The sequence below is a fragment of the Tursiops truncatus genome, chromosome 2 (assembly GCF_011762595.2).
Source record: "Tursiops truncatus isolate mTurTru1 chromosome 2, mTurTru1.mat.Y, whole genome shotgun sequence".
NCBI lineage: Eukaryota > Metazoa > Chordata > Mammalia > Artiodactyla > Delphinidae > Tursiops > Tursiops truncatus.
The window spans coordinates 49050352-49076088 of NC_047035.1; the positions used below are offsets into that span (position 1 = coordinate 49050352).

General features: G+C 40.4%; 1 protein-coding gene across 8 annotated transcripts in view; it reads right to left on the minus strand.

The window, feature by feature from the left end:
* Positions 1-22974, minus strand: part of FRMD6 (FERM domain containing 6) — a 259327-nt gene extending 236353 nt beyond the window's left edge. For 4 of the 8 annotated variants that reach the window (XM_019923890.3, XM_073800470.1, XM_019923894.3 and 1 more), the window contains exon 1: positions 22173-22408. The gene's annotated coding sequence lies outside the window, so the exon portion shown is untranslated. Of the gene's footprint in view, positions 1-22172; positions 22409-22446; positions 22553-22909 lie in introns of those variants that run through there. The other 4 variants (XM_073800471.1, XM_019923886.3, XM_019923891.3 and 1 more) reach the window with 2 other exon arrangements.
* Positions 22975-25737: the final 2763 nt, after the last annotated feature.

Consider the following 25737-nt stretch of genomic DNA (forward strand, 5'->3'; position numbering starts at 1 on the left):
AAGCTACAGTAATCAAGACAATATGGTACTGGCACAAAAACAGAAATATAGATCAATAGAACAGGATAGAAAACCCAGAGATAAATCCACGCACATATGGTCACCTTATTTTTGCTAAGGAGGCAAGAATATACAATGGAGAAAAGACAGCCTCTTCAATAAGTGGTGCTGGGAAAACTGGACAGCTACATGTAAAAGAATGAAATTACAACACTCCCTAACACCATACACATAAATAAACTCAAAATGGATTAAAGATCTAAACGTAATGCGAGACTATAAAACTCTTAGAAGAAAACATAGGAAGAACATTCTTTGACATAAATCACAGCAAGATCTTTTTTGACCCCCCTCCCAGAGTAATGGAAATAAAACCAAAAATAAAAAAATGGGACCTAATGAAACTTAAAAGCTTTTGCACAATGAAGGAAACTATAAACAAGATGAAAAGAAAATCCTCAGAATGGGAGAAAATATTTGCAAACGAATCAACAAACAAAGGATTAATCTCCAAAATATATAAACAGCTCATGTAGCTCAATATTAAAAAAAAAAAAAACCGGAACCTCGCCTGGGAGCGCTCCCTAATAAAGCTCACTTGAAGCTTTCCTCTGTTTTGCGGTGCCGTTTGTTAAGATCCGACCTTACACAGATATTCAACAGCAAGTCCCACATGTGGACCTGTGTTCCAGACTCCTTTCCATCAGCAGCACATACGCGGGCCTCTCACTGTTGTGGCCTCTCCCGTTGCGGAGTACAGGCTCCGGACGCACGGGCTCGGCGGCCGTGGCTCACGGGCCCAGCCGCTCCACGGCATGTGGGATCTTCCCGGACCTGGGCACGATCCCGTGTCCCCTGCATGTATAGGCGGACTCTCACCCACTGCGCCACCAGGGAAGCCCATGACCAGACATTTTTAAGGAACTACAGTTAACTTTATAGCACTAATTCTTACAAAGCATGCTTAGAAAAACTGGACTGTTCTCTGGTTTACAGGATTCCTTCAATATCTGGCTACAACCCTCTAAACTAAGCTTTCCAAACTCTGTGCTTCCCGTGTTCAGAAACTAAAATCTGACCATCCAGATTCCTTTTGTGTGCTGCACTGGCCTTTAATCCCAGGATCAGAAGAAGCCCTATGAGCTAAAGCCCAATCACTTCATATAAAACTTGAAGGACTCAAGGACTCATCACCATAGCAGACCATGCATGGGTTGGATTTTTCCCTGGACAAGCCATTGTCTGGGCCAGTAAGGAAGCTTGGCAAGATACTGGGTCACATATGCCCTTACATGAAAGGTAACCAAGGCTGTGGACCACATCACCAAGAGCATCAACATCTTAACTTCAAGGAACTCAGTGAGTGGTGTTCCACCAACTTCTTAGAATCCATTGGACAGGTTACTCTCAGGTGCAGCTCTTAAGGTTATTTACTTTAGTACAAACTTTCACATTAATACTTCTTATCTTCATTTCAGACATTCCTTTTTTAAGATATCTGATGTCCAGGACTCTAAAACAACTGAACATTTCTATCACTTCTCCATAAATGGTTCAACTGATTTTGAAGAAACAGTACCAAAAAGAGATTTTAAGAGATTATTTCTTGGACCCTGCTTGATCCTCCTCAAGAGGTTTATTCTCACCTCTGAATTGTTCAGCAAAAAAGGATATTCATTCATCTTCAACAAAAGAGACAGTGTTGAACTTCACCTAAGCCCTACGTTCTTGGAAAAGAGCAGCAGTTAAGAAATCCCCCACCCCCCATCAACATTTTGTGTTCCAGGAAAGGGCTTCCTGCAAAGAACCAAAGAACCATCCTTCCCCATACGACTTAGATAAGACTCACTGTTCACTTTTTTTTTGTTTGTTTTTTTCAGTTCATAAGCAAAGGAAAGCTTTATTCTTTGATCAAAGAATTGGAGAGGTATGAGCTTGCATTCTAGAGTTCACACTCTCCTGTTGACTCTTTCCCACGACTCCTATAAGACGTAAGGATAACTCCACTATCTACCTGTGACACGGCCAAACATATACCTTTCCTTTTTTGTATGAACCTGCTGAGAAGGCCCAACAGACCCTCCTACTTCTTGTTCTTTGTCTCGTGATTAGATGAGATTAGAACTTTCTGCACCCTGGGAAAAAAAAAAAAAAAAAAAACCCAATCAAAAAATGGGCAGAAGACCTAAATAGACATTTTTCCAAAGAAGACATACAGATGGCCAAGAGGCACATGAAAAGCTGCTCAACACCACTAATTATTAGAGAAATGCAAATCAAAACTACAATGAGGTATCACCTCACACCAGTTAGAATGGGCATCATCAGAAAATCTACGAACAACAAATTCTGCAGAGGGTGGGAGAAAAGGGAACCCTCTTGCACTGTTGGTGGGAATGTAAATTGATACAACCACTATGGAGAACAGTATGGAGGTTCCTTAAAAACTAAAAATAGAATTACCATATGACCTAGCAATCCCACTGCTAGGCATATACCCAGAGAAAACCATAATTCAAAAAGACACCTGTGGGCTTCCATGGTGGCACAGTGGTTGAGAGTCTGCCTGCCGATGCAGGGGACATGGGTTCGTGCCCCGGTCTGGGAGGATCCCACATGCTGCAGAGAGGCTAGGCCCGTGAGCCATGGCCGCTGAGCCTGTGCATCCGGAGCCTGTGCTCCGCAACAGGAGAGGCCACAACAGTGAGAGGCCCACATACTGCTAAAAAAAAAAAAAAAAGACACCTGCACCCCAATGTTCACTGCAGCACTATTTACAATAGGCAGATAATGGAAGCAACCTAAATGCCCATCAACAGATGAATGGATAAAGAAGATGTGGTAAATATATACAATGGAATATTACTCAGCCATAAAATAGAACGAAATTGGGTAATTTGTAGAGACTTGAATGGATCTAGAGACTGTCATACAGAGTGAAGTAAGTCAGAAAGAGAAACACAAATATCATATATTAACGCATATATGTGGAATCTAGAAAAATGGTATGGATGAACTGGTTTGCAAGACAGAAATAGAGACACAGATGTAGAGAACTAATGTATGGACCCCAAGGGGGGAAAGTGGGAGGGGGGTTGTTGTTGTTGGTGGGATGAAATGGGAGATTGCGATTGACATATATACACTAATATGTATAAAATCGATGACTAATAAGAACCTGCTGTATAAAAAGTAAATAGAGAGACCTTCAAGATGGAGGAGGTAAGATGTGGAGATCACCTTCCTCCCTACAAATACATCAGAAATACATCTACATGTGGAACAACTCCTACAGAACAGCTACTGAACTCTGGCAGAAGACCTCAGGCTCCCCCAAAGACGCCTTCAGATGACCTACATGCAGAGGCGGGGCCAAATCCAAAGCTGAACCCCAGGAGCTGTGTGAACAAAGAGAGAAAGAGCAATCTCTCCCAGCAGCCTCAGGAGCAGCGGATTAAATCTCCACAATCAACGTGATGTACCCTGCATAGGTGGAATACCTGAATAGACAATGAATCATCCCAAAATTGAGGCGGTGGACTTCGGGAGCAACTGTAGACTTGGGGTATGCTTTCTGCATCTAACTTCCTTCTGGTTTTATGTTATCTTGGTTTAGTATTTAGAGTTTACTATCACTGGTAGATTTGTTTATTGATTTGGTTGTTTTCTTCCTTTTTTTATATATAGAAATATATTTTTTCCTTTTTCTCTTTTTGAGAGTGCGTATGTATGTGCTTCTTTTCTTTTGAATTTTATTTTCTTTATTTTTTTACACAGCAGGTTCTTATTAATTATCCATTTTATACATATTAGTGTATATATGTCAATCTCAATCTCCCAATTCATCATACCACCACCACCCCCCACCCTGGCACTTTCCCCCCTTGGTGTCCATACATTTGTTCTCTGCATCTGTGTCTCAATTTCTTCCCTGCAAACCGGTTCATCTATACCATTTTTCTAGGTTCCACATATATGTGTTAATACATGATATTTGTTTGTCTCTTTCTGACTTACTTCACTCTGTATGACAGTCTCTAGGTCCACCCATGTCTCTAAAAATGACCCAATTTCATTCCTTTTATACCTGAGTAATATTCCATTCTATATATGTACCACATCTTCTTTTTCCATTCATCTGTCGATGGGCATTTAGGTCACTTCCATGTCCTGGCTATTGTAAATAGTGTTGCAATGAACATTGGGGTGCATGTGTCTTTTTGAATTATGTTTTTTTCTGGGTATATGCCCAGTAGTGGGATTGTTAGGTCATATGGTAATTCTATTTTTAGTTCTTTAAGGAACCTCCATACTGTTCTCCGTAGTGGCTGTATCAATTTACATTCCCACCAACAGTGCAAGAGGGTTCCCTTTTCTCCACACCCTCTCGAACATTTATTGTTTGTAGATTTTTTGAATGATGGCCATTCTGACTGGTGCGAAGTGATACCTCATTGTAGTTTTGATTTGCATTTCTCTAATGATTACTGATGTTGAGAGGCTTTTCATGTGCTTCTTAGCCATTTGTATGTCTTCTTTGGAGAAATGTCTACTTAGGTCTTCTGCCCATTTTTGCATTGGGCTGTTTGTTTTTTTAATATTGAGCTGCATGAGCTGTTTATATATATTGGAGATTAATCCTTTTTCTGATGATACATTTGCAAATATTTTCTCGCATTCTGAGAGTTGTCTTTTCACCTTGTTTATGATTTCCTTCGCTGTGCAAAAGCTTTTAAGTTTCATTAGGTCCCATTTGTTTGTTTTTATTTCCATTACTCTAGGAGGTGGATCAAAAAAGATCTTGCTGTGATTGATGTCAAACAGTGTTCTTCCTATGTTTTCCTCTAAGAGTTTTACCGTGCACGGTCTTACATTTAGGTCTCTAATCCACTTTGAGTTTATTTTTGTGTATGGTGTTAGGGAGTGTTCTAATTTCATTCTTTTACATGTAGCTGTCCAGTTTCCCCAGCACCACTTAATGAAGAGACTGTCTTTCTCCATTGTATATCCTTGCCTCCTTTGTCATAGATTAGTTGCCCATAGGTATGTGGGTTTATCTCTGGGCTTTCTATCCTGTTCCATTGATCTATATTTCTGTTTTTGTGCCAGTGCCATATTGTCTCGATTAGTGTACCTTTGTAGTATACTCTGAAGTCAGGGAGTCTGATTCCTCCAGCTCCATTTTTATCCCTCAAGACTGCTTTGGCTATTCGGGGTCTTTTGTATCTCCATACAAATTTTGATACTTCTTGTTCTAGTTCTGTAAAAAATGCCATTGGTAATTTGACAGGGATTGCATTGAATCTGTAGATTGCTTTGGGTAGTATAGTCATTTTCACAATATTGATTCTTGCAATCCAAGAACATGGTATACCTCTCCATCTGTTGGTATCATCTTTAATTTCTTTCATCAGTGTCTTATAGTTTTCTGCATACAGGTCTTTTGTCTCCCTAGGTAGTTTTATTCCTAGGTATTTTATTCTTTTTCTTGCAATGGTAAATGGGAGTGTTTCCTTAATTTCTCTTTCAGATTTTTCATTAGTGTACAGGAATGAAAAAGATTTCTGTGCATTGATTTTGTATCCTGCTACTTTACCAAATTCATTGATTAGCTCTAGTAGTTTTCTGGTGGCATCTTTAGGATTCTCTATGTATAGTATCATGTCATCTGCAAACAGTGACAGTTTTACTTCTTCTTTTCCAATTTGTATTCCTTTTATTTCTTCTTCTTCTCTGATTGCCATGGGTAGGACTTCCAAAACTATGTTGAATAATAGTGGTGAGAGTGGACATCCTTGTCTTGCTCCTGATCTTAAAGGAAATGCTTTCACTTTTTCACCACTGAGAATGATGTTTGCTGTGTGTTTCTTGTATATGGCCTTTATTATGTTGAGGTAGGTTCCCTCTATGCCCACTTTCTGGAGAATTTTTATCATAAATCGGTGTTGAGTTTTGTCAAAAGCATTTTCTCCATCTATTGAGATGATCATATGGTTTTTATTCTTCAGTTAGTTAATATGGTGTGTCACATTGATTGATTTGAGTATATTGAAGAATCCTTGCATCTCTGGGATAAATCCCACTTGATCATGGTGTATGATCCTTTTAATGTGTTGTTGGATTCTGTTTGTGAGTATTTTGTTGATGATTTTTACATCTATATTCATCAGTGATATTGGTCTGTAATTTTCTTTTTTTGTAGTATCTTTGTCTGCTTTTAGTACCAGGGTGATGGTGGCCTCATAGAATGAGTTTGGGAGTGTTCCTTCCTCTGCAATTATTTGGAAGAGTTTGAAAAGGATGAGTGTTAGCTCTTCTCTAAACGTTTGACTGAATTCACCTGTAAAGCCATCTGGCCTGGACTTTTGCTTGTTGGAAGATTTTTAATCACAGTTTCAAGTTCATTACTTGTGATTGGTCTGTTTATATTTTCTCTTTATTCCTGGTTCAGTCTTGGAAGGTTATACCTTTCTAAGAATTTGTCCATTTTCTCCAGGTTGTCCATTTTATGGCATAGAGTTGCTTGTAGTAGTCTTTTAGGATGCTTTCTATTTTTGCCGCGTTTCTTGTAACTTCTCCTTTGTCATTTCTAATTTTAATGATTTGAGTCCTTTCCCTCTTCTTCTTGATGAGTCTGGCTAATTGTTTATCAATTCTGTTTATCTTTTCAAAGAACCAGCTTTTAGTTTTATTGATCTTTGCTATTGTTTTCTTTGTTTCTATTTCACTTATTTCTGCTCTGATCTATATGATTTCTTTCCTTCTACTAACTTCGGGTTTTGTTTGTTCTTCTTTCTCTAATTCTTTTAGGTGTAAGGTTAGATTGTTTATTTGAGATGTTTGTTGTTTCTTGAGGTAGGATTGAATCCTATAAACTTCCCTCTTAGAACTGCTTTTGCTGCATCCCATAGGTTTTGTATCATCATGTTTTCATTGTCATTTGTCTCTAGATATTTTTTGTTTTCCTCTTTGATTTCTTCAGTGATCTGCTGGTAATTTAGTAATGCATTGTTTATCCTCCATGTGTTTGTTGTGTTTTTTTTCCCTGTAATTGATTTCTAATCTCATAGCATTGTGGTCAGAAAAGATGCTTGATATGATTTCTATTTTCTCACATTTACTGAGGCTTGATTTGTGACCCAACATGTGATCTATCCTGGAGAATGTTCTGTGCACTCTTGAGAAGAAAGTGTAATCTGTTGTTTTTGGATGAAATGTCCTATAAATATCAATTAAGGCCATCTTGTTTAATATGTCATTTAAAACTTATTTTTCCTTATTAGTATTCTGTTTGGATGATCTGTCCATTGGTGTAAGTGAGCTATTAAAGTCCCCCACTATTATTTACTGTCGATATCCTCTTTTATAGCTGTTAGCAGTTGCCTTATGTATTCAGATGCTCCTATGTTGGGTGCATATATATTTATAATTGTTATATCTTCTTCTTGGATTGATTCCTTGATCATTATGTAGTGTCCTTCCTTGTCTCTTGTAACATTATTTTAAAGTCTATTTTGTCTGATATGAGTATTGCCACTCCAGCTTTCTTTTGATTTCCATTTGCATGGAATATCTTTTTCCATCCCCTCACTTTCAGTCTGTATGTGTCCTAGATCTGAAGTGGGTCTGCTGTAGACAGCAATATATATGGGTCTTGTTTTTGTATCCATTCAGCGAGCCTGTGTCTTTTAGTTGGAGCATTTAATCCATTCACGTTTAAGGTAATTATCGATATGTATGTTTCTATTACCATTTTCTTAATTGTTATGGGTTTGTTTTTGTAGGTCTTTTTCTTCTCTTGTGTTTCCCATTTAGATAAGTTCCTTTAGCATTTGTTGTAGAGCTGGTTGGTGGTGCTGAATTCTCTTAGCTTTTGCTTTTCTGTAAAACTTTTGATTTCTCTGTCAAATCTGAATGAGATCCTTGCTGGCTGGAGTAATCTTGGCTGCAGGTTTTTCCCTTTCATCACTTTAAATATGTCATGCCACTCCCTTCTGGCTTGTAGAGTTTCTGCTGAGAAATCAGCTGTTAACCTTATGGGAGTTCCCTTGTACGTTATTTGTCATTTTTCCCTTGCTGCTTTCAATAATTTTTCTTTGTCTTTAATTTTTGACAGTTTGATTACTATGTGTCTCAGCATGTTTCTCCTTGGGTTTATCCTGTATGGGACTCTCTGTGCTTCCTGGACTTGGGTGGCTATTTCCTTTCCCATGTTAGGGAAGTTTTCAACTGTAATCTCTTCAAATATTTTCTTGGGTCCTTTCTCTTTCTCTTCTCCTACTGGGACCCCTATAATGCGACTGTTGGTGCGTTTAATGTTGTCCCATAGGTCTCAGGCTGTCTTCATTTCTTTTCATTCTTTTTCTTTATTCAGTTCTACAGCAGTGAATTCACCGTTCTGTCTTCCAAGTCACTTATCCGTTCTTCTGCCACAGTTATTCTGCTATTGATTCCTTCTAGTGTATTTTTCATTTCAGTTATTGTATTGTTCACCTCTGTTTGTTTGTTCTTTAATTCTTCTAGGTCTTTGTTAAACATTTCTTGCATCTTCTCGATCTTTGCCTCCATTCTTTTTCCGAGGTCCTGGATCATCTTCACTATCATTATTCTGAATTCTTTTTCTGGAAGGTTGCCTACCTCCACTTCATTTAGTTGTTTTTCTGGGGTTTTATCTTGTTCCTTCATCTGGTACATAGCCCTCTGCCTTTTCATCTTGTCTGTCTTTCTGTGAATGTGGTTTTTGTTCCACAGGCTGCAGGACTGTATTTCCTCCTGCTTCTGCTGTCTGCCCTCTGGTGGCTGAGGCTATCTAAGAGGCTTGTGCAAGTTTCCTGATGGGAGGGACTGGTGGTGGGTACCGCTGGCTGTTACTCTGTTGGGCAGCACTCAGTAAAACTTTAATCCGCTTGTCTGCTGATGGGTAGGGCTGGGTTCCCTCTCTGTTGGTTATTTGCCCTGAGGCGACCCAACACTGGAGCCTACCCGGCTCTTTGTTGGAGCTAATGGTGGACTCTGGGAGGGCTCACACCAAGGAGTACTTCTCAGAACTTCTGCTGCCATTGTCCTTGTCCTCGCGGTGGGACACAGCTTCACCCCACTTCTGCAGGAGGCCCTCTAACACTAGCAGGTAGGTCTGGTTCAGTCTCCTATGGGGTCACTGCTCCTTCCCCTGGGTCCTGATGTGCACACTACTTTGCATGTGCCCTCCAAGAGTGGAGTCTCTGTTTCCCCCAGTCCTGTCAAACTCCTGTAATAAAATCCTGCTAGCCTTCAAAGTCTGATTCTCTAGGAATTCCTCCTCCTGTTGCTGGACCCCGAGGTGAAAGCCTGACGTGGGGCTCAGAACCTTCACTCCAGTGGGTGAACTTCTGTGGTATAAGTGTTCTCCAATTTGTGAGTCACCCACCCAGGAGTTATGGGATTTGATTTTATTGTGATTCCACCCCTCCTACCATCTCAAAGGCTTCTCCTTTGTCTCTGGATGTGTGGTATCTTTTGTGGTGAGTTCCAATGACTTCCTGTTGATGATTGTTCAGCAGTTAGTTGTGATTCCGGTGCTCACGCAAGAGGGAGCACCTTCAGAAATCATATCTCACCAGGACGCACTGAAAAACCTCTGTGTATGCTTCTTTGTGTAATTTTGTCTGCATAGCTTTGCTTTTACTATTTGTCCTAGGGTTCTGTCTTTCCTTTTTTTTTTTTTTTTAAGTGTAGTTTTTAGCAGTTGTTATCATAGGTGGATTTGTTTTTTGGTTTGGCTGCTCTCTTCTTTCTTTCTTTCTTTTTTTATATTACTTCCAATTTTTTTTATTTTAATAACTTTCTTTTCCGTTTCTTTCTTTCTTTCTTTCCTTTCTTTCCTTTCTTTCCCTTCCTTCCTTCCTTCCTTCCTTTTTCTTTCTTTCTTTCTTTCTTTCTTTCTCCCTTTTCTGCTGAGCTGTGTGGCTGACAGGGTCTTGGTGCTCCAGCTGGGTGTCAGGCCTGTGCCTCTGAGGTGGGAGAGCTGAGTTCAGGACATTGGTCCACCAGAAACCTCCTGGTTCCACGTAGTATCAAACGGCAAAAGCTCTCCCAGAGATCTCCATCTCAATGCTAAGACCCAGTTCCACTCAACAACGAGCAAGCTACAATGCTGGATACTCTATGCCAAACAACTAGAAAGACAGGAACACAACCCCACCCATTAGCAGAGAGTTTGCCTAAAATCATAATAAGGTCACAGACACCCCCAAAAACACACCATCAGATGTGGTCCTTCCCACCAGAAAGACAAGATCCAGCCTCATCCACCAGAAAACAGGCACCAGTCCCCTCCACCAGGAAGCCTACACAACCCACTGAACCAAAATTAGCCACTGGGAGCAGACACCAAAAACAACAGGAACTACAAACCTTCAGCCTGCGAAAAAAAGACCCGAAACACAGTAAGTTAAGCAAAATAAGAAGACAGAGAAACACACAGCAGACAAAGAAGCAAGGTAAGAAGCCACCAGGCCAAACAAATGAAGAGGAAATATGCAGTCTACCTGAAAAAGAATTCAGAGTAATGATAGTAAAGATGATCCAAAATCTTGGAAATTGAATACAGAAAATACAAGAAACATTTAACAAGGACCTAGAATAACTAAAGAGCAAAAAAACAGTGATGAACCACACCATAAATGAAATTAAAACTTCTCTAGAAGGAATCAATAGCAGAATAACTGAGGAAGAAGAATGGATAGGTGACGTGGAAGATAAAATAGTGGAAATAACCACTGCAGAGCAGAATAACGAAGAAGAATGAAAAGAACTGAGGACAGTCTCAGAAATTTTGGGACAACATTAAACACACTAAATTCAAATTATACAGGTCCCAGAAGAAGAAGAGAAAAAGAAAGGGAAAGAGAAAATATTTGAAGAGATTACAGTTGGAAACTTCCCTAATATGCGAATGGAAATAGTCAATCAAGTCCAGGAAGCACAGAGAGACCCATAGAGGATAAACCCAAGGAAAAACATGCCCAGACACATATTAATCAAGCTCTCAAAAGTTAAACACAAAGAAAAAATATTAAAAGCAGCAAGGGAAAAACAACAAATAACATACAAGGGAATCCCCATAAGGTTAACAGCTGATCTTTCAGCAGAAACTGCAAGCCAGAAGGGACTGGCAGGACATATTTTATATGATGAAAGGGAAAAACCTACAACCAAGATTACCCTACCCAGCAATGATCTCATTCAGATTCGACAGAGAAATTAACACCTTTACAGACAAGCAAAAGCTAAGAGAATTCAGCACCACCAAACCAGCTTTACAACAAATGCTACAGGAATTTCTCTAGGCAGGAAACACAAGAGAAGGAAAAGACCTACAGTAACAAACCCAAAACAATTAAGAAAATGGTAATAGGAACATACATATCGATAACTACCTTAAATGTAAATGGATTAAATGCTCCAACCAAAAGACACAGAGTGGCTGAATGGATACAAAAGCAAGACCTGTATATATGATGTCTACAAGAGAACCACTGCAGACCTAGGGACACATACAGACTGAAAGTTAGGTGACGGAAAAAGATATTCCACGCAAATGGAAATCAAAAGAAAGCTGGAGTAGCAATTCTCATATCAGACAAAATAGACTTTAAAATAAAGACTATTACAAGAGACAAAGAAGGACATTACATAATGATCAAGGGCTAAACCCAAGAAGAAGATATAACAATTGTAAATATTTATGCACCCAACATAGGAGCACCTCAGTACATAAGGCAAATGCTAACAGCCATAAAAGGGGAAATCAACAGTAACACAATCATTGTAGCTGACTTTAACACCCCACTTTCACCAATGGACAGATCATCCAAAATGAAAATAAATAAGGAAACACAAGTTTTAAATGACATATTAGAGAAGATGAGCTTAATTGATATATATAGGACATTTCATCCAAAAACAACAGAATACACTTTCTTTTCAAGTGCTAATGGAACATTCTCCAGGATAGATCATATCTTGGGTCACAAATCAAGGCTTGGTAAATTTAAGAAAATTGAAATTGTATCAAGTATCTTTTCCAACCACAGTGCTATGAGACTAGATACCAATTACAGGAAAAAATCTGTAAAACATACAAACACATGGAGGCTAAACAATACACTACTAAATACCCAAGAGATCACTGAAGAAATCAAGGAGGAAATCAAAAAATACCTAGAAACAAATGACAATGAAAACATGACAACCCACAACCTATGGTATGCAGCAAAAGCACTTCTAAGCGGGAAGTTTATAGCAATACGATCCTACCTGAAGAAACAAGAAACATCTCAAATAAACAACCGAACCTTACACCTAAAGCAACTAGAGAAAGAAGAACAAAAACAACCCAAAGTTAGCAGAAGGAAAGAAATCATAAATATCAGATCAGAAATAAATGAAAAAGAAATGAAGGAAAAGATCAATAAAATTAAAAGCTGGTTCTTTGAGAAGATAAAATTGATAAACCATTAGCCAGACTCATCAAGAAAAAAAAGGGAGAAGATGCAAATCAATAGAATTAGAAATGAAAAAGGAGAAGTAACAATTGACACTGCAGAAATACAGAGGATCATGAGAGACTACTACAAGAAAATATGCCAATAAAATGGACAACCTGGAAGAAATGGACAAATTCTTAGAAAAGCATAACATTCCGAGACTGAACCAGGAAGAAATAGAAAATATAAACAGACCAATTGTAGCCCTGAAATTGAGACTGTAATTAAAAATCTTCCAAAAAACAAAAGCCCAGGACCAGATGGCTTCACAGTCGAATTCTACCAAACATTTAGAGAAGAGCTAACACCTGTTCTTCTGAAACTCTTCCAAAATATAGCAGAGGGAGGAACACTCCCAAACTCATTCTACAAGGCCACCATTACCCTGATACCAAAACCAGACAAAGATGTCACAAAGAAAGAAAACTACAGGCCAATATCTCTGATGAACATAGATGCAAAAATCCTCAACAAAATACTAGCAAACAGAATCCAACAGCACATTAAAAGTATCATACACCATGACCAAGTGGGGTTTATCCCAGGAATGCAAGGATTCTTCAATATATGCAAATCAATCACTGTAATACACCATATTAACAAATTGAAAGAGATAAACCATATGATCATCTCAATAGATGGAGAAAAAGCTTTTAACAAAATTCAACCAACATTTATGATAAAAACCCTCCAGAAAGTAGGCATAGAGAGAACTTACCTCAGCATGATAAAGGCCATATGTGAGAAACTCTTAGCCAACATCGTTCTCAATGGTGAAAAACAAAAAACCATTTCCTCTAAGATCAGGAACAAGACAGGTTTGTCCACTCTCACCAATATTATTCAACATAGGTCTGGAAGTTTTAGCCACAGCAATCAGAGAAGAAAAAGAAATAAAAGGAATCCAATTGGAAAAGAAGAAGTAAAGCTGTCACTGTTTGCAGATGACATGATACTATACATAGAGAATCCAAAAGATGCTGCCAGAAACCTACTAGAGCTAATCAATGAATTTGGTAAAGTAGCAGGATACAAAATTAATGCACAGAAATCTCTTGCATTCCTATACACTAATGAGGAAAAATCTGAAAGAGAAATTAAGGAAACACACCCATTTACCATATCAAAAAAAGAATAAAACACCTAGGAATAAACCTACCTAAGGAGACAAAAGACCTGTATGCAGAAAACTATAAGACACTGATGAAAGAAATTAATGATGATACAAAGAGATGGAGAGATACACCATATTCTTGGATTGTAAGAATCAACATTGTGAAAATGACTACACTACTCAAAGCAATCTACAGATTCAGTGCAATCCCTATCAAACTACCCATGGCATTTTCCACAGAACTAGAATAAAAAATTGCACAATCTGGGGCTTCCGTGGTGGTGCAGTGGCTGAGAGTCCACCTGCCGATGCAGGGGACACAGGTTCGTGTCCCGGTCCGGGAAGATCCCACATGCCGCCGAGCGGCTGGGCCCGTGAGCCATGGCCGCTGAGCCTGCGCATCCGGAGCCTGTGCTCCACAATGGGAGAGACCACAACAGTGAGAGGCCCACGTACCGCAAAAAAAAAAAAAAAAAAGAAAATTGCACAACCTGCATGGAAACACCAAAGACCCCAAATAGCCAAAGCAATCTTGAGAAAGAAAAATGGAGCTGGAGGAATCAGGCTCCCTGACTTCAGTGTATACTACAAAACTACAGTAGTAAAGACAGTACGGTACTGGCACAAGAACAGAAATATAGATCAATAGAACAGGATAGAAAGCCCAGAGATAAACCCACACACATATGGTCACCTTATTTTTGATAAAGGAGGCAAGAATATACAATGGAGAGAAGACAGCCTCTTCAATAAGTGGTGCTGGGAAAACTGGACAGCTACATGTAAAAGAATGAAATTACAACACTCCCTAACACCGTACACAAAAATAAACTCAAAATGGATTAAATACCTAAATGTAAGGCCAGATACTATAAAACTCTTAGGGGAAAACCTAGGCAGAACATTCTATGACATAAATCACAGCAGGATCCTTTTTGACCCACCTCCTAGAGAAATGGAAATAAAAACAAAAATAAACAAATGGGACCTAATGAAACTTAAAAGCTTTTGCACAGCAAAGGAAACCATAAACAAGACGAAAAGACAATCCTCAGAATGGGAGAAAATTTTTGTAAATGAGAATTTACAAGCAGCTCATGCAGCTCAATATCAAAACAACAACCCAATCCAAAAATGGGCAGAAGACCTAAATAGACATTTCTCCAAAGACTATATACAGATGGCCAAGAAACACATGAAAGGATGCTAAACATCAGTAATCATTAGAGAAATGCAAATCAAAACTACAATGAGGTATCACCTCGCACCAGTCAGAATGGCCATCATTCAAAAAATCTACAAACAATAAATGCTCGAGAGGGTGTGGAGAAAAGGGAACTCTCTTGCACTGTTGGTGGGAATGTAAATAGATACAGCCACTATGGAGAACAGTATGCAGGTTCCTTAAGAAACTAAAAATAAAACTACCGTATGACCCAGCAATCCCACTGCTGGGCATATACCCTGAGAAAACCATAATTCAAAAAGAGTCATGTACCACAATGTTCATTGCAGCTCTATTTACAACAGCCAGGACATGGAAGCAACCTAACTGTCCATCGACAGATGAATGGATAAGGAAAATGTGGCACATATATACAATGGAATATTACTCAGCCATAAAAAGAAACAAAATTGAGTTATTTTGTAGTGAGGTGGATAGACCTAGAGTCTGTCATACAGAGTGAAGTAAGTCAGAAAGAGAAAAACAAATATCATATGCTAACACATATATATGGTATCTAAAAAAAAAAAAAAAAAGGTTCTGAAGAACCTAGGGGCCAGACAGGAATAAAGACACCACATAGAGAATGGACTTGAGGACCCGGGGAGGGAGAAGGGTAAGCTGGGACTAAGTGAGAGAGTAGCATGGACATATATACACTACCAAATGTAAAATAGCTAGTGGGAAGCAGCTGCATAGCACAGGGAGATCAGCTTGGTGCTTTGTGACCACCTAGAGGGGTGGGATAGGGAGGGTGGGAGGGAGACACAAGAGGGAGGAGATATGGGGATATATGTATTTGTATAGCTGATTCACTTTGTTATAAAGTAGAAACTAACACACCATTTTAAAGCAATTATACTCCAATTAAGGTGTTAAAAAATAAAATAAAATAAAAGATTTTGTCTTATGAAATGAACAATAATGAGATGAACAGAAAATCCATAAATTTTTAAAGGAATTCTATCATATTGGAGTAAGCATCTAAAATGATAGGAGACCTCTAGAGCCCCAGATTTCTACAGTCAGTATGCAGGTTGAGAAAGTTACTTTGCTGCAAACATAGGCCATTTATATTAAAAGAGAAAAGACATCTCAGAGGATGGAGCCAAGAATCCAGACGGTTGAATCTAGAGCAGACTTAGGCCCTAATCAAGGAACCTTGCCTGCTTGAGTAGGAAAACCCAATAATATAGATAGATAGATCTGATAGATTTCAGATTCAGATAGAAATAGATAGATAGATATCTATCTGAAAGATAGATTTCAGATAGAAATAGATAGATTTCTATCAGAAAGATAGATTTCAGATAGAAACAGATTTCTATCTGAAAGAGATTTCAGATAAAAATAGATAGATTTGTATCTGAAAGATAGATTTCAGAATTGCTTTGAACCAATTACTGCTTTTGCCTTCTATTATTCTATTTTTGAATGGGAATGTCTATTGGGGTTACCACGTCCCTGTTTCAACATTTTATGTTGGGTGTATGGTTTAGTTTACAAGCAGAATTTAGAGGAAATAAACAGGACTTGTTAAGGCAAACCTTAATCTCTAACTGACGAGAACTATACATGAGAAATCCTATCTATATCTGTACCAGATTCAGATCACAAGATCATGGACTTTAAGCCCAATGTGGTCACTGGATGAGACCTCAAGGGTCTTGGGAGAGCAGTGTATATTTCTCCTATGCGATGAATTGAAATAATTGTGGCCAGAGGGTGAAGTTGATGAATTAAAAATGACCACATATTATTTACAAATCTTTTAATTAAGAGGTAGAGCTTATTCCTCCTACACTTTGAATCTGGCCTTTTTACTTTCTTTGTCCAGTTAAACGAGGCGGAAGTGGTATTGTGCAACATCCAAGCCCAGACCCTGAGAGGCCTTACGGTTTCTATTTTTGTCCTCCTGGTACTCTGAGGACACCACACTGTGATAAAGCCCACAATGAAAGGCCATTCCAGCTGCTCCATCCAGTGCTATCTGAGGCCCCAGACGTGAGAGTGTCACCATCTTAAATCTGCAGCTTACTGCAATCACATGAATAGGTCCAGGAAAACCCAGAGTAAGAACAACTCAGACAAAGAACTGTGAGAAATAATAAACCATTGTTATTAATAAACTATTGTGAGGTGGTTTGTTCAACAGCAACATATAATTAGTATCTATCCATGGTCTAACAGGGAATAGAGGTGAACAGATGGGACAGGTTTTCTGGCAGACGTGTGACTTGGATTCTACTGTGGTTGGGATGCTGTTACCACCATGTTTTTCATCACGTGGACCTCTCCAAAGTGCTACTCATAACATGGCAGCTGGCTTCCCCCAGAGTAAGCGAACTGGGAGAGGGAGAAAGTGGCCAAAATGGAAGCCACAGGGCTTCCCTGGTGGCACAGCGGTTAAGAATCCGCCTGCCAATTCAGGGGACATGGGTTCAAGCCCTGGTCTGGGAAGATCCCACATGCCATGGAGGAATGAAGCCCATGTGCCACAACTACTGAGCCTGCGCTCTAGGGCTCGCAAGCCACAACTACTGAGCCCACGTGCTGCAACTACTGAAGCCCGCATGCCTAGAGCCTGTGCTCTGCAACAAGAGAAGCCACCGCAATGAGAAGCCCATGCACCACAACGAAGAGTAGCCCCTGTTCACCACAACTAGAGAAAGCCCACGCGCAGCAACGAAGACCCAATGCAGCTAAAAAAAATAAAAAATAAAATGGAAGCCACAACGTCTTTTATAACTTAATATCAGAAGTGACATATCATTACTTCTCCTGTATGCTACTGGGCACACTGACCAAACCTGATGGAATGTGGGAAGGGACCACCAGGGTGCTAATATCAGGAGACAGGAATCATTAGGGGACCATCCTTCAGGCGGCTACAACATAAACCAGGGAATGAATAAATCTATTTCACATCCTAGTCTTCATTTCAAGAATCTCAAAGAGGCTAATTTTCACATATCCTCTATTTCTCCTCTGACCTACTCATTTATCATGGGTTTTACCCATTTCTCTTTACTTTCCAGCTTATCCCTTACCTGTTTATCCCCCTCTCCCACTTCATCAGGCCATGGAACATGGCATCTCAGGTCTTCATGACTGACTGAAGGCAACTGCAGCAGTCAACTGGCTCAGCAGGGTCCTCCGTTAGAAGCCTCCGTGATGCGAAGATAGACCCTCAAAGATCAGAACTCCCCAAATCTTTGCAGAGGAGAACAATAAATGAATTCAGCTCAATAAAAAGCAGGCAGCCTGGGATTGTAAGGAAACAAGTCCCTGTATTTGTTGCTGGTGACATGTGAGAAAGCAATCTGTTATAACAAATCCAGCTATGTGTTATAAATATTCGTCATACTTTTTGATTCACTGATATCTTCTTTGGAGAACATACCCTCCAAAAACAACAACATCAACAAATAGAAAAAGTGAAGTTGTATTCTTTGGACCATCTCAAATGCTCAATAACAAGGAATTGGTCTGAGTAACAGGACAGAAAACTATATCAGCATAAGTGACAAGCATGTCATTTCACTGACACTGACCTGTGTCTATGAAATACAACTATGTGAGAAACACAAAGTAGGGCATATGTAAGTAAACACACACTGCTAAGATCAAGGTTTGGAAAATCAGAATAGATACAAATAGATTATTGTTGATTAGGATCTTGGGGGTTAAATTTTTTTCATGAGAAGACCATTTCCTCGGAAGTCATCTGACTAGGAAACTACTAAGCATTGATAGGAGCTGCTTTGCAGTAACCCAAACAACACTCTCTGAGTCTTGGTTTCCTTGGTCACCAAATAAGTGTCACATACCTAAATCCCAGGACTGTAAAGATTAAATGAGATGAACTGTCTGCGTCCATCCTGCCCACTGGGAAGGGGTTTATAATCCAGGTGGAGGAAGTGTGGAATGAGGGAAGCAACCTGGGCTTTGCATTCTGCTCCCACCACACTTAGTACCTTAGCTCTTTCTTACCCTCAGCTTCTTCAACTGTAAATGGTCCTTTCTACCTTGCAAAGTTCTGTCGGGGTTAAATGTTGCATCGTATGTACAAAGGCTAGTAGAGTACCCAGCACATATTAGGTGCTCAATTAATATTAGTCCCCTTCTTTTTTGTTAACTTATATCTCCAACTCTTTCATTCTCTTCAAATAAAATGAAAAATAAGGAAAACCCTTTGAAACTGGAAACAAGCAAGTTAACGCCAAATTTCCAAAAAGTGATATTTCACTAGTTCATTGCCAAGTCACACAATAAAAATAGTTTGTAAGAAGTCAAAGGGGATAGGGTCTTGACACACTACTCAAGTTAACCAAAGGGCCATCCAATGGTCTTGGTGCAGGGGCTGATCTGAGCCCTTTCCTGACATCCCTAGTCTTGGGAGACAAGATCCATATCGCAGAACAGTTTGCCTATAGGTTGAAAACATAAAGGGGTTCAAGATGTGAGAGTATCCACCAGAAATAAGCCTAGGGCATGATTTGTGAACTGTGGAGCCCAAGGGTAAACAGCCTGGAGACCACAAACTCTTCCTCAGAGGAGTTTCCAACAGTACCAAGAGTGGCACTTGATGAAACAGAAACCACCCCTAAAGGAGAACTCCATCTTCTAGGTAGGGTCTGGGGAATAAATTAGCTGAAAGTCAAGGAAAGGGAAAGAACAGGTTATGGATACTCCCAGACTCCTCTTAAGACTGGAGTCTGTCTCCAGAATTACCAGCACAGTGGAAGTAAAACATATGCTCCTTTAGAATTAAAGTCAGCCCCAAATAGCAAAGAAAGAACAGGATGCATGGCCCTTGTTTGTAAACAAAGACCAAGATAAATGTCGGCTGCCAGACCTCAAAGGGAGGTATGACAGGCCACTTGCAGGGGGAAGCCACAGGCGGCAGAACGAGCCCTTTGGTCTCCCTGGTGGTCTCTGGCAGATCTTTTCACAGGCATCCCCAAAGAGCAGAGAAGCTAAGGGGGCCAGAAGGGGGCACCGACCCCAGCACCCTCCCCACAGGTCTGTGCTGTCTTCTTTGGCCAACGTTCAAGCATTTATAAACTTGATCATCACTCTCATCACAGCTGTGGCTGAATGCTTTGGAGTCAGGCATTTAGATGTGAATCTCCCAACAACAGGTAAATGGCTAAGCCTCAATTTCCTTGTCTGTATAATGGGATTACCAGTAGTCCCCCACCTCGTAGGTGGTTGTAAAGGGTAAATGAGATCATGTGTGCAAAGCTTTCAGCACAGTGCCTGGCACATAGCCAGTACTCACAAATAGTAGGCGCTATTATTATTTTTATTCTGTTGTTGTTGTTGATTTTGCCTTCTGCTTTGTCACGTCATCCAGGGTAGCATTTCTCACCAGAACTGGGAGACATGCAGAGCTGAGGGACCATCAGTGACCAACTCAGACATTTTCCAGAGTGGGGAAGGGTAGTATTGACGGCAACCACGAGAAGCAGCAGCTGTAGGGAAGAAGTGAAGAGGAAGGGCGTGTGCTGCTCATGAGGCAACGTGCGCATCTATCAGCCTTGCTCCTGGGTCTGCTACAGGCCAGCTGAGTAGCCAGATTCTCAGGGCAGCAAAGGGACCAGGGCTGGTCTGCAAGGAGGTTCAATCATGTTTGCTGAGGGCTCAGGGGCCATTTACAAGTGATGTGAAATGAAGAAGAAGGTCCCCTGGGAGACACCTGGAGAAGACTCCTCCATAGGGGCAGGGGTTCTGCCCACCTACCTCCCCCACCCTCACTCACACAGGGTTTGGGGAAGAAAGCAGGGCAGAGAAGGCACCACCCGTGCCTCGGGGCCAAGCATCCCATCAAGGACCAGCGTCTCATTCTCACCCTGGGAACTCGAGACTCACAACAGGACCCAAAACATACAGCAGAGCTCTGCTACTGCTCAGCCTCAGAGCACTGGATTTTAAGGAAGGTACTGTTTACTTTCAACAGGGTGTCATTTCCGACTGGAACACAAGATATACTTTTCTAGCAGGTCGGTACACAAGTAGTTCCGATAACCAGGCCACCTTAGGAGCCCCGTTACGGTAATTGCACTAAATCTCTGGGGTTGTCTTTTCGTTGGTAACACAAATAAGAGGTAAGTAAAGGTTACTGAATAGGAAATTCAACACGATATATATATAGTCCAGGGCCTAGGACAGTGCCCAGAACACAGAGGAGCTGATTAATGTTTGCAGAATCAGTGTTTACTGAAGTTCATTTAAAAATAGCCCAGCAGTGATCAGTAACCCAGTGTATCAGGAGAGTGTCTCCTCTCTCTCACAAACACACACACACACACACACACACACACACACACACACACACACACACACAAACATACACACACACACACAATGGCAAACAATAGGAAACCTCAATATATGGGCATTTTAAAAATGATGTAATAACACAATTCACAAATATTTTCTCTGAGAATTGATTCTCTGGTTGCTGACTCTCCAACTTCGTTTCCTTTTAAAAGGCAGACCTAAAAATTCTCATAGAACTCCATTTTGTTCCTTTCCATACTCCCTTTATTACTTCCTTCTATCATGTGCGCATCATATTTCACCTGTACAACACTAGGGATCCGGTTATGACAAACTCTGTAACGGCCCATCATACTCACTCTATGGTGGCTTATCTAGTTTTACTAAGTTATATCCCTCATACAGAAGTGCATGACCCCAAAATACATAAAAGTCATTTTTGCAACCCACAGAGTGAGCATGTAACTGATACGAATGTAACTCACACTTACTTAACACTTAAGTCTCCTAATAACTTCTTTTTTGAAAAAATGCATGGTGGTATCTTACAAGAAGTCAGTTGATGGGCTCTTGAAAAGCTCAGAATAAAACAATATATCAAAGGGGGCCTGTCTTCTGGTCAGTTCATCATCTGTGTTTTTGTGAGTGTTCTTAACAAAGGTGATTGTGTGTCTGGAGTATGGGACACATACATATGTAAACATGCACACTACAAGTGAAAATCCAGAGAACGCAGACACTGTCTAATTCATCAAGACATGAATTTCTTCCTGGTACTGACTGCAACAGCTATTACATTGGACCACCCAAGAAAGCCCCTCCCCAAAACACAAATCATGGGACAGGTTCTCCGACAGTAGAACCAATCCTCTCATTAGTCTGGGATGGTTGATGGACAGAAATCATATTATTTAAATCCTTTGTTGATTCTGTGCCCAATATACTGACATTTAACATTAAATTTGCCTTCAAATCATATTTTACAAAAAACGAAAGGTAAGAAAAACCATTCTTTTCCTACCTGATGCTGTAGCCACCAGAAGCCAGGCTGTTGCTCTCTGAATGGGACAGACTTCAGGATTTAATCTTCAGCAACCTCCCCTGGAACCAGAACCATCGGAAGAAAACTTTCAGTTGCTATGAGCAAGCAGACTGTTTACTTCCAGCCAATTCTTTCTCATTCCCATGGCTTGCTGAGTGCCAGAGTAGGGTGGTTAAGAAAGGATGTCTGGGGAGAAAGGGGTAGAGTTTGGGAGAAAGAGAAGAGACAGTTCCCAAGGGAAGGATTCGCTCACCCAGTACCCTTCCTTCAAGCAAAGGAAAGCCCTCTTTTTCAGCTTTAATTTCTCATGGAAGATCTGCCACTGCGTTACTCACAGGTAATTACTACATTGCCCCTTTACAAACAGCAGACATACTTTTTGGGCGAGCCTCCAGATTTCTGATTCATGCCTGTACCTGTCCACAGGGATAGCACTGTGGCTGGGAAAATTGGGAGGGCAACAAGCCCGCCCAAAGGGAGGACACAGTCTAGACTATTAATCAAGTTCTTGGGATAAAATGTGATCAAAAAGATCAGAGGCTGGTGTGAGCCCCTCCATCCATCGGGCATCCACCTCACTCATGGAATCACCTGGTTAGGGCTCAAACTTTTTCCAAGTAGACCAGCCCCTACACTGTATCAAGCTTCAACTTGTTTCCCCAAAGAAGAGAGGAGGAGCGAGGATTACTATAACAAAAGGAATGTGGTTTTCTTACTTAATCTGAGCAGTCGATGTAGGAGAGTCAAAGACGATCGATGTACAATTACAGCTCCTTTAAGTTTAATATCTGAAATACAGGGTTTAAGAAGACATTTCAGTGATAAGCAAGTGCTACAGAGGCTTCAGGTTTGATTCATTTCTAGTTTCCAAGAACGGGAGGTAACACAGTAAAGAGGACAAGGCAAAGAGGTAGAAATTGGAAAATCTTGGGTCTGCTATTTACTAGTGTGACTTAGCCTGGTTTCCAAATAAATAAAATGAGAAGACTGGGCGGCAAGATCTGCACAATAATAGAACATCATCTCTCACTTTTACACCTATCCACCTTGCTCTTTTATCGACACTTCAGTTCTCCTCTGGGGAATCACGCCTTCCTCTCAGCTTATTTGCATGGGGTTGGTAACACCCACAGCCTTCTTCAGAAACATTCATATGGCCAAGTCCAGCCAATCGGAGTCACTGATAGATTCAGAGATAGGTTCGTGCCAACAGGAGTCATTTCTGGGACTTGCTGGGAAGAGGAGTTGTCTTGCTGTGGCCACTAATCTGATGAAACAGAGCCTTGTGCTTCTGGTGGCCATCCTAGGGAAAGAGGGAATGCGTGAAGGTAAAGCCACTGCAGAGGAAAGCAGAGCTTAGAGATGGCAAGAGACCAATTCCTAAGGATGTCATTTGAAGACTTAGATTCAGCCATGACTGAAACCATTTTTCTTTGAACTCCTTAAAAATTTTTCCTTTAGTTCCTTAAGCCTGTTTCTGTTAGGTTTCTGATGCTTGCCACTGAAAAACTCCAGCTAATATGAATCTCTTGTAAGTGCCCTCTACCATCTAACACTACTGCTTTTTAACATTTATAGCCACAATGATCTGGGTGGCGTGGGGAGGCATAAGGCTGATAAATCGGTTTCCTTTTGAAGCACTCTTGGAAATTTTTGTTTTTTAAAGGCTAAGCCTGCACAGCAGAGAGATGTAGAAGTAAGGCAAATTCTGGTGAAAGATTTTAAAATTCTTTATTCTTCTCTCTGAATACAGCTCTTTGTAAAAAGTCAAATTCAAAAAATGCACAAAGGTGAAATGCACCAAGTGAAAAGCTCCCATGATTTTACCTTCCAGAAATAACCATGGATAATGTTTTAGTGGTTTGCTATTCAAAATGTGATCCACAGACCAGCAGCCTTGGCCTGGATCTGGTTACAAATGCAGAACCTCAGGCCTCAATCCAGTCTTGGATTTTAACAAGGCCCCCAAGCAATCTGTGTGCACATCAAAGTCTAAAAAGCCTTGGCCTAATGTGTAAACATTTTTTTCTTCTAGTTGCCAGCACTTTTTGGCACATTTAATTTGTTGGCTTTTTATTTTACTAATTTTGTAAAGAAAAGACATATATGAATACAATGAACTGGAAACAGTGAAATCAAAATCCTTTACAAACTTAAGTAATTCATTTACTGGGACCATATGCAAATTATAAAAGTGTTACAAACCCATACAGACCCTAGGACACACATAGTAGCAAACTATCCCAGGACAGGACACACTACAGCTGTGGTTCTCCACCAGCTGGAGGTCATACTGCCAGCCACACATTCAGAGTTTCCAGTTCAGTAGGATGGCAGGGTGCCGGGGGTGGAGGGGATAAGGCCTAGGAATCTGCATTTCTAGCAAGTTCCTGCGTAATGCTGATGCTGCAGGCCCCAGACCAACGTTTCACCAGTGTTTCAAAAACAAATCTGGTTTTATACTATACGTATATACACATACTATTCTGAACCTTGCTGTTTTCACTTAATACTGTATCTGACATCTTTCCATGTCAACCATGTAGCATTACATCATTCCTCGGGCTGCAAGGTCAGAGATTTTCAGCTGATATGTTGAACATATGTTGAGTATATGTTGAACAACACAGAAGGGAATCACTGGCATCTTCAACGTAAGGACTAGCATCCCCACGACTGGAATCATCACTTGCGATATTAAATAAGCATCGTATGTTTGAGGCTACAGATAAGCAAAGGTCTGGACAGACCAGGAAAGTGATCAGCATCGTGCAAGTGCCACCGAAGACACAACGAGAATGTAATTAAAAAACTTCCACATTAAAAGCCAAGAGTCAAGCCAAGGTCTTTGTGTGAGGACTCGGGGAGAAGGGTTATGTCCTCAACTGGCATGGAATGCTCTCAAATTTCTCAGCTCAAACTTCTTTTTTTTTTAACATCTTTATTGGAGTATAATTGCTTGACAATGGTGTGTTAGTTTCTGCTGTATAACAAAGTGAATCAGCTATACATATACATATATCCCCATATCTCCTCCCTCTTGTGTCTCCCTCCCTCCCACCCTCCCTAGGCCCCCCCTCTAGGTGGTCACAAAGCACCGAGCTGATCTCCCTGTGCTATGTGGCTGCTTCCCACTAGCTATCTATTTTACATTTGGTAGTGTATATATGTCCATGCTACTCTCTCACTTCGTCCCAGCTTACCCTTCCGCCTCCCTGTGTCCTCAAGTCCATTCCCTATGTCTGTGTCTTTATTCCTGCCCTGCCCCTAGGTTCTTCAGAACCTTTTTTTTTTTTAAGGTTTCATATATATGTGTTACAGTATTTGTTTTTCTCTTTCTGACTTACTTCACTCTGTATGACAGACTCTAGGTCTATCCACCTCACTACAAATAACTCAATTTTGTTTCTTTTTATGGCTGAGTAATATTCCATTGTATATATGTGCCACATCTTCTTTATCCATTCATCTGTCGATAGACACTTAGGTTGCTTCCATGTCCTGGCTATTGTAAATAGAGCTGCTATGGAGAACAGTATGGAGG